The sequence below is a fragment of the Lissotriton helveticus genome, chromosome 3_1 (genome assembly GCF_964261635.1).
Source record: "Lissotriton helveticus chromosome 3_1, aLisHel1.1, whole genome shotgun sequence".
NCBI lineage: Eukaryota > Metazoa > Chordata > Amphibia > Caudata > Salamandridae > Lissotriton > Lissotriton helveticus.
In genome coordinates, this window is record NC_136061.1 from 1,759,867,759 (window position 1) to 1,759,880,136 (window position 12,378).

A 12,378-nucleotide genomic window follows, 5' to 3' on the forward strand; every position below is an offset into this window, starting at 1 on the left:
CTCCTCCCCTCCACTCCCTCCCCTCCCTTCCCCTCCCCCAGTCTCAAGCAGGTAGTCATGGGCAAAGGTTTTAGGGCTTATTGCTGCCACCCCACATAAGATAAGTCACGTGGCCCATTGGTAAAGCGCCCTTTTGTGTTTCTGTTTTGAATTACCACACCTGTCATTTAGCAGATACTTTTTGAAATAATGATTGTGAACAATGGAACAAGAATTACATAAAGTCAAAGCACAATCGCTTTTGGTGCAGCTTTTAAGGTTTACTCTCAACATGCCACAAAGATGTTTCGATTTACATTGGTGGATACACTATGGCTGAGAAGCACACATGCCCCCCTTGTTTATTCCTTTTCTCTACTTCATCCATCTCACTAGGGCTGACAGAGGGAATGCACGAGGTTTCCAGCCAGAGAAGTCCCCTGCTAATTCTACCTGCTTGGTGTGATCTAGGCACCACCCTGCACAATGTATTCTGGGAGAAAGACGAGGTCTCTTTTGCCCAGAAACCCCTATGAGTAAGAAAACCCTGCTCCAACCATATTGCTTGGAATTTAGAATGTTTTATTATATTGAAAGCATTTGGCAGTAGGTTTCCATGCCCAACTTGGTTGCCCATGTTTGTAACTGTGTTTCGTTGTGCTAGTTTATTGTTTTATTCGAGTTGTGTGATTTTCACAGTTTGACTGCATTTACACAGCACATGCTTTTGCATAATTGAGATAGTATTAAAGTGATGTTATTTTATATAAAATGACTATTCGGGAAGGACATCACATCCCCTTCGTTAATGTAACTTTATTTGACTTCATCTCAATCTTCACACTGCCCTGACAGGGTCAAAAGGGCTCCTGAGGCCAACCTTGCATTGCAGACCTGAAACTGAATGTCTGGGTCAATGGGAAATACCTGCACTTTTACCTTTGAAGCTTCAAGATTGTCCATTTAAATGCAAGGGCTGGGAAAAAGACAGGCAACAGGCATCATAACATGAGCGATAGCAGGGATAGTTTGTAACAACTGTACAGACATTTATGTCTGGAAACTTAAGCCTACGTCACCACCCCTTCACACCAGGCAACTTATTACTGAATCCTGGCTTGAAGCACAGTGATCAGCAGTGGCCTATCCATAAGGACGTAGGGGCCACGCCCTCTCACCCTTTTTCCAACAAAAAGAGTGTCTGTCAGGCTGAGGAAAGGTGAGTCTGATAGACACTCTGTATGTTCGGGTCAAGCAGCCAGGTGCTCTACATGCGATAAATGTGCAGACGCTTTACTGCCTGAGCTGAAATCTGCAGGGCTGAAGGTGTGACAGCTCCTGCGGGCATGGCCTCTGCTTGCCCGGCAAAACACTTGGATGACCACCCACCCTCGTGATGAGGGGAGTGTCATTAATTGCCTCCAACCTGAGCACTTCAGTTTTCAGCCCGGAAGTGCCCAGGACCTAGGGCCTCATTTATGAGGCCGTGCGTCATTTTTACGGCGCCGGTGCGTCACTTTTTGTGACGCACCAGCAGCGTAAAAAATGTGCCTTGTTGCACCATATTTACAAAGTGACGCATCTAGGAAGATGCGTCACTTTGTAAACCCCTGCGCTACATTATACCTATGCCAGGTATAATGTATGCAGGGGGGGCGTTCTGACGCAGGAAAGGGTCATAGAAGTGACGCAGTGAAATCTATAAGATTTCACTGCGCCACTTCTAGGACACAAATGCGTCAATTTCTTACGCCTGCCTCACAGCAGGCGTAAGACTGATGCAGGCCCTTTCACATGGGACTTGCCCCATGTGAAAGGACACATTGCTGGAGTTGCGTCACTTTTGTGACACACTCCAGCAATGCGTCACTTTTGCGCCATATAGATACGTCAGAAATACTGACGTATCTGTAACTCCTTGCGCCATGATGCGTCATACTGTAAATATGACGCATCATTGGTGTTGCAAGGAGAGCGCAGTGAAAAGTGATGCATCGCTGTTTTCACACAGCGATGCGTCACTTTTCATAAATGAGGCCCCTAGTGTCTATCACTGAACCTCATCATAGAATGGGGTGGGATCGACAACTCTCACGGACCCCATCCTACTCTGTTGCGAAGTAGGGACTGTTGCTTTCTCTCATTGGCTGTCCTTGAGAGAAGACGACATTCTTAACAATCCTGGTACCTGCGAGGCTTCCCTCTATAAACACTGCAGAAGGTAAGTGTTCCGTTTTATTTAATGTTGTATGCATGTGTGCGTGTCTGTATGAATGTATGTGTATATATGAGTGCGTGATGCAAATGGGTGTGTTCGTTTGAGTTAATGCATGGATGTCAGTGAGTGTGCACGTGTACCTGCGTGCCCCCTCATGCTGTAATTACTGGCCACCACAGACAATGATAAGTAGAGTCAGACACACTAAGTTCCACACATATATTAGCTGTTGATAAAGAAATATGTGCACAACAGTCAAAAACTGGGAAGTTTAGTGGCAAAAAAAGAAATACTTGAATAAAAGAGTCAGTCAGACTGGGGACCTCAGATCCGTAAAAAATAAACAGTGTGTGGAAGCAAAGGTACGAACCCTATACACCCATTTTATTATCTCACAACAGCACTTGAAAAGATTGTAGCATTTACAAATCTCACTTTTGAAGCTCCTTATTGCAAAATTGCATATCCTAATTTATGCTACTGAGCTCCAGCAACTCGGCACCGAACAGTAAAAAAAGCATCAGTCTTTTAAGAGATTCAAGCTCTTTCAAGACTTCAAGAAAGCCACATGGAGCAGCATTAATGCACTATTTACTCTCCACCGAGAACCAACCACAGCACAGAATCAATACAATCATCTGAATTCCATTGATCCATCGGACAATTGAGTGCTGATGGGTTCTATCGATCTGCTTCTCTGGTTGAACTTTGCGGTATTCTTTTGCTCGCTTATTGATCTCTCTATGGCAGGACTTATCTTGCAGAGACCCTCCCAAAACGAACAGGGCGCCAAAGAAAATGGGCTTCCTTAATTATGCCTGAACTGCATATATTAATGAGAATTCAGACAAATCGATTGCAAATAGCAGTCAGATCCTTGATGTGTGTGTGGAGGAGCTTGATCTGAGCTAGTTCCCCTCTCGAAGGCTTAATTATGGTCTTATCGAAAAATAAGCCAATCAGAAGATCAACCGATGGCACGGAGAACTCTTCAAAGGTGTAAGTTAGACCAGGCTTCAGCTATTAGGATTCACTTGAAGAAGACTTGCAGCCAGTACTTAGGGGCATATTATCAACAACTAGCAATATTTATCACTAAATAAGCTTACCGACATTTTTTTATCGCTGCGCATCGCCGGATTTTATTGCAGAGATAAAGTGCTATTAGCAACGTTTATCTCCAATGCGATAAAATATCTGGCGATAGCGTGAATATCGCTGGAAATCCAGCAATTTTCAGGCATTATCGCTAATAGGGTCTTAACCTGAATATCCACCTCCCATTGGATATACAGGCTAAGAAGTGGTCTGAGCAGGTGTTAGGTTTTTGCGATATTCGCGCTTAGCGTGAATTGTTTCATCGCTACGCCTGCATTGATAATAAGCGATAGCGATGTTAGCGACTGCTTTCAGTCGCTAACAGGTTGGGTACGCCCACTTTGCATGTCAGTAGCGATAAATATCGCTAACATGCAAAGCGGGCCCGAAACCGCTCGCTATCACCTACAAGCTGTCGCTAACTGCTGTTAGCGACAGCTTGCTAATAGGGCGATAAAATTATTGCCGCTTTGCGGCCGAAAACGGCCGCTAAAGCGGCGATAATCTCATATCGCCCACCTTGATAATATGCCCCCTAATTTGTGAAAAAATAAAATAACTGGCAGGCCCTTGTCTCTATTTTCTGTCTATCATACCCTACAGCTTTCTGAGTTACTGTCTGCGTCCACCCTGTCTGAGCCTCTTTTTTTGCCTTCATCCACCTTTTATTCTCTTTCGGCCAGGTTTGGAGTGAATCAAACATTGGCTGCCTACTTCTTTTTGCGAATAACTTATCATGCAAGAAATTCAATTTTTGTTCATCAAAGGTGCCAGTCAACGGCCACTTCAACTCGGCATTGTCCCTCGTATATTTGTGCAATAATGTACTGAACATAATAGGGCCAATGCCATGCTTTACATACATTTCAAAATTTGGCGTGCCTTCCGAAGCCGCAGGCTGACTCTCTTCCTATCGAGCATCAGTAGAACAACAACGACATCCCATACAAGACAACTTGCTCAGACAAGGCATTCTCTCCCACAGACGCACATTCACTATGTATACCAAACAAGTATTTGCAAATAGCTTCACCAAAATTGGGCCACAGACCTCGTCAAGTACACTTCTCAAATAGTACCATGTTCAAAAAGATACTCCCATGTCCTTTGTCCAGTTTCATGCCAGAGCAGGAGCTAACGGCTCCCAAGACTGGTTTGAACTGGACTATTCACAGGGACACCAAGTGTGCCCCAGATGCAGACTTTGAGGCACTTTGGAAGTGCTCCTACCCAGCCTCAATACTCTAAAACCTGTCTGGGAGGTGGTCACACCTCCCTGTGACAGGATGCCTATAGCCCTGCCTTCTCCTGCTTGAGCTTGGCTCAGCAGCAGAAGGGCAGAAATGTGCCTCTGGTCAGCAGCATCCATTTTGTGTTGCCCGGGTTGAGAAGGTTGGCACTGGAAAGACCAGGGACCCCATGAAGATCACTTCAGAAGAGTGGAAAACATACCTCTCACACCGGTTAACAGTGTGGAGGTATGATTCCAAGGTGTTTGATACCAAACACGACATGTTTTGTTTTAGTCGTTTTCGAGATAGCATTTACAGCGAGGTTATAATGCACCTCTACGTCTGGCTGTGTGCCACACAGAAAACCCGGGAGAAGGGTCTCTGAAGGCTCCAGAGGGGCTCTGCTCATGCAGGGTCACCTCCTCACATACAACACAGCACCCTGCATTCAGGATTGTTTTTTTTATATATATTTTTATTAATAGAAGAAAAACAGGAGGAAATAGTACACATATTGGGCATCAAACAATAGAGTACTTTACAATGGTGAGTAGGCGAATAAACCAATGTGTTAAGATCAAGCACGGAGTATGAAATGTCAACATTAATAGGCATGTGAAAGAAGAAAAACAGTACGATCAACAACCCCGTTACGCTGATACCTTCAAGGCCCGCCCACCCACGACTCAGGATAATTAAGACTAGAGTAGACACCCAGAAATGTGAGAAAGATCGAATCAGGCTAGGCAAACACCTCTCGTATAAAGGGGAAAGGAAAGAAAAAGGCCATAGAACTAAACAAAGACAAAACAAACCCCCCTCCATTCCCCCCACCCTGCACCCCTGCAATGGCTACGGCCTGACCCCACTAGCAGCGTGACTATTGCCCAAAACACTAAGACCTAAAAGATGGTAAGAGTGGAAGAGGAGATGTCATACAGGCTCCCGGTCTCTTTTACTCCCCGCCAGAAGCAAATCACCCCTAAGTATAGTCAAAACATTGTATAAGCAGCGATTACAAGCCAAACAAACCGGGGAAGTTTAAAAAACTGCCCGACTCCCGCATCATTATAAGCTGCAAGTCCCATTTCAAATGAAGTCTTTGTATCAAACCCAGACAATCAAACTCATCCCTGGCCCTGCCGATCTTTCGTGCGGGCTCTCTCTGCTCGAACCGCCATCTTGGCAGGAGAAGCAAATTGCTCAAGAAAGTCAAAACCAATACAGTGGGATCAAGTCCAAAGTTTTAGCACTTTTAGTCCCCAAACCAAACGAAGATATCCGCCCGTCAACAGTAAGTCACGATAATGTAGTGGAACCAACTGGGAGGGGAAGAATGATAAAGCAGTCTGATAGGCACTGAGGATGTTATCCAGGAGTATAAGATTGGCTGTGTCCATCTTGGGCGGTATCGCCATTGAGAATGATGAGATTTTGGTAGTTCCAAGTTCGTAAGCTGTTGTTCAGGAGCTGACAAAAAACACTGGATCAAGTTTCCGTATGGGGGCCTTCTGTCTTAGGCGAGATCTGCTTCGTGGGTAACACAGCGCGTTTCAAATCTGGCAAAGGGTCGTAGTCCGGTCTCGAGCACATATTTTCAGCTGTTACGACCATTTAATGGATGGTGGCCGTGACTTGCGAGTGAAGCGCCCCAATGGCGGCCATTCCGGTCTGCAGCGACGGCGTATATTCCGCCCGTTCCATCTCCTCTCGCAAAGCGACAGATCAGATCTTTAACCCCGGAGGTCGACTACTCCGGGGTAACAGACACAGGCGTGGTAGACGGTAACGGTGTGCACCCGTTAAATTCGTAGTCTCAACACCATCGCCGCAGCAAGGATCCAAACCCGTTGACCCCGAGGGATCAGCAGGGTCTTCGGGCAACAGACCCCCGTCCACAGCTACCGATGTTTCTTGCCGCCCTACCCTTGGTATCAACCTGACCACAGTACCGCCATCCAAACCAGTCAGGATATTCTCCACTTTGGGAGACCTGACGCCGCCCAGGTTCCGCGGCCGATGTTGTACAACTCCAACCCGGATGGGTCAGAAATCAAGGCCCCGGCTGCCACGCTGGGTTAGGCTGAGAACGAAAACACGGCGTAGCTTCACCATTCGAGATGATAAAAAGCTCGGGATTGCAGCTTTAGGCTCAGCGACACTTCAGCCACACGGGAGTCCGGTGCGAATTCAGGATCGATATCAGGATTTATAAGCAACTGGCGAAGGTCGGCGGAGCCGGGAGCTTACGCGGCCATCTTGGATCCTAGCGTAGCTCCTCCCCTCGCATTCAGGATTGTTAAGGCCTGCTATAGGGGTGTCATAGGTTTTAAGTGTAGTGACCTATAGATGTAGTAAATCTGTATCTAACGTAAGTGGTGCACGCACCAGCTTACACGGGCTGCAGTGGCAGACCTGGTGTTCCATTTTGCATGGCCTCTCATGGGTGGCATAATACATGCTTCAGCCCATGGGAGGCGTATGGGGAACCTATGCCCTGGGCACATGTGTATCATATACTAGGAACGTATAAGGGTACCCCAGTATCCAATCTGGAGTGTACCTAAGTACATGTCTAACATTTTAAGGAGAAAGAAAATAGACTTGTAGAAATGGGAATTTTATCTATCCCACTGGTGCAGGGACACCCTCTGTCTATGGGGTCACAAATGAGGATCAACCCTGGGGTGAAACAAAATACAAGTTTATTACACTCATGAGCGGGCTCCGTCTTACAAACACTGCAAGTGTCTGAGAGGGAACTCCTAAGAATAGGTTCCAACACAGTATTTATACAGTCTTGGTGCAGCATGACACTCACTAAAACCCCTCTGTCATGCCCAAATGTAGAACTGTTAATTCCTGATAAACCCCCACCCACGTTATTTTCATAGATAGATAGGTAATGTTACAAGCCTTTATCCTGGCACCCAAGTATTTTCAGTGCAACCTACTTCAAGTTCCTACACCGCCTATACTATAATCATGTTACACTACACAAATACTAACTACGCAAAACAAACCACTGGGACAGATGTAGGAAGGAAGCTGCCGACTTCCTTCACCTTGCTTGGGGCTGTAACTCGATCTTCACTTACTGGCAGCAGATATTCACTGCGCTGGAATCGAAAACCTCACTGCAAATCCCCTTATCCTCGCTCCCCGCACTCCTTGGATACACGGCAGAGATAGCTGCAGCGCACCGCAAATTTATCTCATTCACTCTCCTACTAGCCAGGCATCATGTGGCCTGCAGGTGGGGCCGCTGGCGTGCACCCAAGTTCAAAGACTGGATTAATGATATTACACACTGGCAGAACCAAACTTGCACCAATGCTCAACTACTCCCACTATCGTCCTGTCCCCGGGATAACTGGGACCCACTTAAATGCTATCTCCTTGAACACTCTGTACAGCCTGGTCATGTGTCCTAACTGTCCTCTCCCATCGGAAAATGTTCTCCCTATATTTGAATAGCCGAGGATTTTTATTTTTTGCACTTTGTATATCTGGTCTTTTGCCTCACTTAGAGGAGTCACTCTACATTGTGTTTCTGCATTTGGGGTATGGTTGAAATGTACAAATGAAACAATTGCCTTATGTCTTAGAAATAGTTAGTGGCCATTGGAAAAAACTCTACTCATAGATGCACCTATACAGGTATTTGTAATATCGATATCATGCATCATGTCACTCCTGTTGACAGTGCTTGTGATTATTCTGCTTGCTATTATGAAAACTCAATAAACAAATTGGAAAAAAAAGTATTATCAGGACAACCAGCTTTCGGAAAACACCAAACTCCCTGACCTCACAAAGTCCCCCGCAGACACACAAAATGGATGTTCATAGACCAAATGGCTGAGAGCAGAGGCTAAGTTAGCAGGATACATTTTTACAGTTTAACAGTCCCTCTTGTTAGCCTCTGCTAGATACATTTTGTCTAATTGAATAACAAAAAATACATTCAGGCACATAAAAGCTTAGACGTACAAGAAAGATCAAGAATAGTGAGCTAGGTCAGTGTGTGGGTGGTTGTACTGCAATAGCTTTGGGCACTTCATCATCATCATTCTAATTTCTTATATCTATATTCATAAAATCGTATACTTGTTGCTGAAGCACAAGCTGTCTATTAACATTGTGGTTGTTTATTTTCTTAGGGATACAGGACATTCATAAAAAAGTGCACAGGAAGCATATAATGGGCATACACTGAGTGCAATGGCAACATCCTATGATAGCGCCTACTACACAGGCTGCTACAATGAGTACAATGAGTAATTTAAATCCCCATGACATAATAATACTCCAGAACCAACTAGACCAAGTCCATGTTCCAGTCGGTTGGTGTATTTCAGCTGCTATCTTATGCAATTTAAAGATAGCCTGATAAACACAAGGAGCGTTATCAGGTATGAAAACACAACATCCGGCACCTATAATCAATGTTCCCTCTAATTTTTTACCTCTGTGTGCATCAGTGTAAGGTCTCTGTGCGCTGCAGCCAAGGTTATGTGCACCAGGAACCAGACCACGCGTGTGGGTGCAGCGTCTACAGAAAGTGGTGTGGCCAACATTAAGGTGAAAGTGCGTATGGGGCACTTTTATACAAACTGTATTAAAAATAAAGAAAAAAAAGAAAGCTTTTGTAGCACGGCAGCTAAAGTGAAAGTGGTCATGCTGTGAATTAAATAAATAAATAAGGCCCTCAGGGCACTGTATCTAATGTAACCCCCAGAGACGGTTCCTTTAAAAGGCCAGAGGAGCGAAGCCCCGCCTGCGGCGACTCTCCCCCACCCTTTAGACCATACCATTGTTACTACTTTATAATTATCACAAGCTACCGGTGATATAATTTTTGCTGCCCCTCAGTTTTTGGAATGTGAGCTTGCCTCTGAACTGAACTGGGCTAGCCGGAAAGAAACAATCCAACAATAGAGCTGGTGCCCATGTGCCCTGCCAAATAAGAGGAGTCACTATACCTCATGACTCGAACTACTTCTTCGAAGAAATTTTTTATGCAAATGTCTGAGCTAACACTAGATAGCAGGAGTATGCAGTGCATGTGAACTTACAGCCACACATACTACAAACAAACCTCTCCTAACAGTCACAATTCTTTTTCAATGTTTTTTTGCCTCACCGCATGAATGTAATTTCTTTTATATGTTATGGTAGGGTTTATTTGTAGAGTTATCATACAAAGATGCTTCTTGGTGTTGGAAGACAGCTATAAAACCAGTGTCTGAGAAATAAAGCTTGGAAGATAATTATTAAAAATCTGGGTTTTCAGTTAGTGTCTAAAACAGTAGGTTTGTTTCTGCCTGCAAACCAAACTTAATGAAGAGAGTTCCTCAGTGTGGCTGCTTCTGTACAAACAGCATGGTCTCCATAAGTGGCTGTTCTGGTTTTAGCGCTGACAAGCATCAATTGGTTGAGGGAGCATGACTGTTGACAGAAGTAGAATTTATTGGCCAGAAAATATTGAATTCTGAGGTGTATCTTGGTTTTCTTTAAATGCTTTCTTTTTAAAATGAAAATGTCATGGCATAAACCATATTTGGAGAGTAAAACATGGTTGGCGCCAATTACAGTACAATTATATGAAATCATTTGTAGTGTAGAACAGCTTAAACAACTGCAGTTGTGTAAGCTTCATTATGATTTTTTGATTTTTTTTAAAACTCCCCTAAGTGTCAATCCACATAGCTATTGACCTAACACACATGCCTGACAGTAGTGACAATCATTCAAAAGAAAATATGTTTTCTGCATCCTTCCATATTTAAACATAAATACAGACTGAAATAAAGATTTTTTCTGTCTGCATGTATCTGTAAAAAAAAAAAATCAGTTGAAAAATGAGTGAAAACAGAACTGGGAACTTTAATCACGACCAGCTTGAAGTTTTGCTTCGCATAAGTCAAGACCCTTGCCCACACCTAACCATGCAAATTAATTACATGCACATGCCATGTTAGCATTATGTCAAAGCCATTATAAGTGCACATGTATGCGGAATGTTCTGCAATGAAAGTGGCAGAACACAGGGGCATATTAACAAGAACCTCGTTAAAATTATCGCCGTTTTAGCGGCAGTTTCCTGCCGCTAAAACGCCGATAATGGGCTTGCTAATATGCGTTATAGAATTCCAATAGAAGCCCAGGTTAGATGTGCAGGACATATAACCTCGGCTTCTATTGGAATTCTATAACGCATATTAGCAAGTCCAGTGGAGAAGCGTGGCTCAATGGTTAGAGCGGCAGACCCTGATGCAGTGGTTTGGCCTGGGACCAGGGTTCAATTCCCACCTCGGCGGTTCTTGGGCTCAATTTCCCCAGACCTGATAATTCTCGCCTCTGTGCCTAGTCTAATCACGGGTCCCACTCTGTGACTCTGGGCAATAGCTTGCTCAATCTCCACAATGGCCCCAGCAGCGCTTGGATGCCTGGCTTCACCTTGGGGGTGCCCAGGAGTGGACATTTCACAGGAAAGCCAGGATGAGTTCCACAGCGGTATGAATACAGCGCTACGAGACCTCTGGGTAGAAGTGCGCTATATAAATACAAACACATTTACATTATCGCCTTTTTAGCGGCAGTTTCCTGCCGCTAAAAAGGCGATCATTTTTACGTGATCCTTGCTAATATGCCCCACAATGTAGCCTGTCATCGCAGATATCAAATGTTCATGTTCTTTTCACTGAGAAAATACAACAGTGCCTTGTAACATGAAAAATAGCCTTGCTAAAGCACAAGTTACTACAATATTGTACCTCATCACTCGTAAATTCAAAATATCATTTCAGAAATTATTAGCACACAAAAAAAAGTTCAATTTGTCAGTTTTTTTCTTTCTCTTTTTTTAATTGGTCTTCTTCTTGTTTGTTATTCAAGATTTATTTCCCAAGCCAAGCCAACACGTGTTTTGTCGCCTCTTGTGGATAGTACATGCGACTTGTTCACGGCTAGGTAAAATACATACATCCATGCTATGAGACCTTGCATAAATTCCGTTGAATATACAAAAGTGAACATTTGTTTAAAACTATAAAACAAATGTGCTCCCAGGGAAGAAACCGTGTATTTGTCGTGTGTGCATTCCTCTACACATCAGGCACATTCGCATGCACAAAATGATGTATGAATAATTGGACTGGTTTGCACAAGCCTAGCTAGAAATCCTTTTCTTTTTTTAAATGGCCATCGTGAATCCTCACACCCACCTTCAAAGCTCAGATCTGTGTTGTGAACTCGAGCTAAAAACTTATTTAATAAGACTGCTAGTTTATTAGGTAGTGACAGGTTATTTCAGACGATTTAAAGCCTGCAAGTCGTTACTTCGTACGAGATGCTTCCCAAATTATTTGGAGCAGACCAAGACACCGGAGAAAGGACCCTGGTCATAGATAGCCCGTAGTCAGTGTGTCATTTGAAAGGGGGTCCCTTGGACACCTTCATGCTTCTCGATGCCAGTGAGTGCAGTCACTCACAGCGCTCACCTGCATGGGAGTCTTTGTCCCCCTGGAAGTGCAGGTTGGTTTCACCCACACTTTGAAAGGCTGCTTCAGTTTGGTGGTCCATCTTTAACGGGCAGCAAGAGTAAGCGGCTAACCTGGGGGCAGCACATTATCACATTTGCAATGCAATAGGTCTTGCATTTACGCAAGTTTGAGCTATTGACATTGCAAATAACTGCTTTTTTTTTTTTTTTTTTTTTTTTAAATATAAATAAAGGGCATTGTCATTTACAATGCCAATAGCTTAAACCCACATAAATGCGAGACCTATTGCATTGCAAATGCTTGTTTGCTAATGGCACGGCTGCGGGCTGAATGTGGGCCTTTG

The 12,378-nt window shown here is 44.2% G+C and overlaps 1 pseudogene; it reads right to left on the reverse strand.

Moving 5' to 3' along the window:
* LOC144824312 (protein ABHD15 pseudogene) overlaps positions 1–12,114 on the reverse strand; it is a 43,156-nt pseudogene extending 31,042 nt beyond the window's left edge.
* Positions 12,115–12,378: the final 264 nt, after the last annotated feature.